We start from the raw sequence: 4,524 nt of genomic DNA on the forward strand, positions 1-4,524 counted from the left end.
TTTTTCTGTTGTAATATAGCCACCCGCAGGTCTGTCACTGAATGAGGGTCAGTGACAGACCTGCGGGTGGCTATATTACAACAGAAAAACTTCAAAAACAGACTCCAAAGAGAGACTGCAGAGCTAGAATTGATATGCAAACTAGACACAATCAACTCCGGTTTGAATAAGGACTGGGAATGGCTGAGCCATTACAAACATTGACTCTATCTCCCCTTGTAAGTACTCTCACACTTCTTATCACACTGTCTGTACTCGGCTAGCTTGATTATCACTTCAAAAGTTTTTTTTTATTTTTTTTTTCTCTTAATTAATTGGCCTCTCAGAGTTAGTAAGACAACTCCCACCTGTTTATGCTCTCTGTATGTGTGTATATATATCTCCTCATTATATGTTCCATTCTATATGCATCCGAAGAAGTGGGCTGTAGTCCACGAAAGCTTATGCTCTAATAAATTTGTTAGTCTCTAAGGTGCCACAAGTACTCCTGTTCTTCTTTTTGCGGATACAGACTAACACGGCTGTTACTCTGAAACTTTTAATTTATTTATTTACTCAACCATGGCTGGCAAGGGTGGGCGGGGGGAGGGGGCTGTCCTGCCGTCCCGCCCCCCAGTCCCCCTTCTTGGGTGGTGGGAGCTGCCGACCCTACAAAAACAACTGTTGTCGGAAACCCTACAGTAACAAACAACCCCACACAGCCCTGCGGCTCTCAGGAGGCCCTACAATAATGTAGGCCCACTCTGCAATAACCATGCACAAAGCCCTGCGGCTCATGGGGCCCTGTAGTAACCAGGGAGTGCCGCCGCCTTGAGGTTTGCAGGAGACCGTACAATAATATATTAGCATGCAGAGTTCTGGAGCATGTAGCAGACCGCCTGAGAGACCACCCAATAACAAACCAGGCCTCTTCCCCCCCACCCCCGCCTTGTGACGCTGACCTTCCCTTTAAGGAAAAAGCCAGAGGATATTTATTCCTTGCTCCTTGTCAGGATCTCCTTAAACGATAAATACCTTCCCGTGTTTTATACCGTATCCCTTTAAGGGCATTCAGGGTAGGAGGCTGTAGCTGTTTAAAGGTAAAAATAATTCCCCATTGCTCCTTTTAAGCATAAAATGCAGGGGAGAGACAGTTACTCCTGAACTCATCCCTTTAAGGGTAAAAGAGGCAGGAGGGCATTTATTTTCACAATGCTCCTTTAAGGCTAAACATAATTCTTAATCATTACCTTTAAGAGTAAAATACTGGCCCACAGATACCCCTGAACCCACCCCTTTAAGGAGTCAAAAAAGAGACAGGAGGACACTGAGTTAAACATCATCCCTTTAAGGATAAAACATATTTAGAACTGACCCCTTCCCCTTTAAGGGTTAAAACACAGGAGGATATTTAGTTGAACAGCATCCCTTTAAGGATAAATGCAGGGGGGATATTTACTTCTATATTCACCCCCATGAGGATAAAAAACAGGAGGACACTTATCCTTAAAGGGATGCTATTCAAAGTGTCCTCCTAGCTGTGTTATTCTTCAAGGGATGGGGACAGCCGTGTATACCCCCCTGCGTTTTGTCCTTAACGGGACGTTGCCAGAATGAAATGAAGGGAGACAGTGACATTGCCTTTAAAGAGTGAAATGTAGGAGGATACATATTCCTCTGCTACGTCCCTTTAAATGCCTTTCAAGCCGGGGAGACGGGGGCGGGGGGGGGGAGAATCGGCTCTTCCCTGACACACCCGGGTCCCTGGTGGCTCACCCTGGGGGGTGGTTAGGCCCCTTCCCCTCCCATGCCCCCCCTTCTACCCCTTTCCCCCATTGTCCTGTTTTTCCATTTGCTTTTATTTTGGAGCAATAAATAAACTGCACCATTTGTAAAAGCCGCGGGGTCTGCGTCTCCTGGTGCCTGTGGGGTGTGGGGGAGACGGGGTGGACGTAGGTCCCCTGCCCTGGGGCTGTATCAGAGCCGGCGCCCCCTGCTGCCTGGAGCCAACCAGACACCCCCCTGCAGAGAGAGATCAGGGCGCCGGCCCCGGAGGGAGGGTTGGGCATAGGCATGTGGCTCCTAGGGCTGCAGCAGTGGGGATGGTGCCGGTCAGCCCTGTTCTGGGCTGGGACCGGGGCAGGTGGGTTGATCCCCCCGAAATAAGGGGATAAAGACATTGAGACACCCTGAGCCGAGGGCTGCAAGGGGCCCAGAGCTGGGGTTGGAGCCGCGATACCAGGGCGCTGGACTTTGGACTTTCTCATGCCTGTGGAAGGGTGGACTTAAATCGAGGGGCAGCGGGGAGCCTGTTGGAGGGGAGCGTCTGGCGGGGTGGAGCTGCTGTGCCACACCTGGCCAAGAGGAGGCGCTGTAGCGCTGAGTTGACTCATCACAGGGCACAAAGGGGGCCAGGAGGGGACACAGCTTCACGCTCTGGTTGGCATCTGCAGAGACCAATTTGGGGCCCTATGTGAAGGGAGAGAATTGGTGCAATTCCCTGGGGGCAGGCTGGTTGTTTATAGTGTGTACAGGATGTGGGCCTGTGGAACTCCCTGCCACAGGATCAGCCCTTAGCAATAGTGGGGGGCTGATCATGGTTGGCGCAGGCCCAGGCTTTTTGGTGCTAATTTGCATGTGCTTGGGAGGCAAAGGTGGAAACCTGCTGAAATGTGTTTGGTTGGCATTCATATTTTGCAGCACACCATGATATTCCCGAATCAATTTGTTTTGCAAAGTTCAAAAAGGCCCCAGTTCTAACTATATGGCCCTGTATTTCTGCCTCAATAAATAATTCAATTGCAAACAAAAGTTTGGTTGTGGGTTTTTTTTTAAACTAATTGAAGGCTTTTTGGTCAAAGGAAAAAAAAACTGTAGGGGAAAACCCCCTCCGTGTTAATACAAAGGTAAGAATGATAAAATTGTAACTGTTGCTTAGGTTTTTATGTGCTTGTTTGCACCTTGATTACATATTAAAATGGAGAACTAAAATGTTTACCAATACTGCCCTCTATATTATGTCTGGTTCTGCTGCAAAATGTTCCTGCGAACCAACCAAACGGCAGCAGGTTTTTCCATCTTTGTCTCCCAAGTACAAGCAGATTACCTCTGGAGAGCCTGGGTCCAACTCCCACTGCGAACTCTTGTGCTAAAGCAGATGGCTCAGCGGGGGAGGCCCACCCGGGTGAGCTTTTAGCACTGGGTTTATTATGGCAAACTAGCAATGCACCCTGGTCGGGAAGTACCAATGACTCTTGTTGCAGAAGCTGCAAAAAGTGTCTAAACCAGGAGCGTTTGCGCTAAAGAATTGGGGGAAAATCAGAGCAAAAAATCAAAAGTGTATTTTAATAATAAAAAAAGAGAGAGAAAGCAGGCTGTGCGTCTGTCCCCTGCTGTGTTAAAGTCCAGCGTATGTTATAAATGATTGGGTTGCTATTACAGTGTATGCAATTGTGTGTATCAATTTGGGTTAAAAACGGGGTAAAAAAACAAAAATCCAACAACATTATGTTACCCAACTGAGGCTGCACCTACAGAAACATTACAAAGACCCAGAGCTGCGCCAGTTCTAACTGTTACTTAACCCGTTTGTTATTAAGCGTGGTGAGTTCATGCGAATACCTGTGCTTTCGAATCTCTCTCGTTGACGTCCGGCAGAACTTGATTTGGCCCCCCGCCGCCAAAGACCCCAGGCCCCCTGAATCCTCTGGGCGGCCCTGCAACCCTCAAGGGCTGGGCAAAACACGACAGTAGACCCTTGGAGTTACGAATACCTTGGGGATGAGGTTGTTCATAACCCTGAACAAAACATTCTGGTTCTTTCCGAAGTTTACAACTGAACATTGACTTAACACAGCTTTGAAAGTTTCCTGTGCAGAAGGAAAATGCTGCTTTCCCTTGATTTTGTTTTTTACTAGTTTACGTTTAACACAGCACTGTTCTGTACAGTATTGTTTTTGGTCTCTGCTGCTGCTTGATTGTGTACTGCCAGTTCCAAGCGAGGGGTGTGGTTGACCGGTCAGTTCGTAACTCTGGGGTTTTCTTAACTCAGAGGTTCTACTGCATCATGGGATCTTTCCAATAGGAAACCCCAAGCCTAGGTGGAACGAGTGGTTATGTGTCCGGATTATTTGAATCTGGAATATCTATTTGGGACAGAGGTCATTTGAAAAATATATTGATCTCCCCACCCCCTGTATTAACTATTCTGAACATCGGGCTATGGAATCAGCACCACAGGATTAGGAGTCTCAGCCCCAGAACCCAAGACCAAACGGGAATCGTTTATAACCCAGTGGAGACTGGCTTTAACCCCGTCACTCAAGGCACTGAGGGCTGCCTGCTAGCCCTGCAGTATGTGGTGTGTAATATGTGTGACACTGCCAAGCTGCTTAACCGCACGCAAGCAACATCGAATGAATAATTAATAATTACTAATACTTAATTGCAAGAGATAATTAAAAGGTAAAGAAATTATTTCTGCTGCATCTGGGCGTTATGTGTGAACTACCCCGACCAACTCGCCAGGGAGCATTGGCCAAGGAA

This window comes from Malaclemys terrapin, chromosome 4, assembly GCF_027887155.1.
Source record: "Malaclemys terrapin pileata isolate rMalTer1 chromosome 4, rMalTer1.hap1, whole genome shotgun sequence".
Lineage (NCBI taxonomy): Eukaryota > Metazoa > Chordata > Testudines > Emydidae > Malaclemys > Malaclemys terrapin.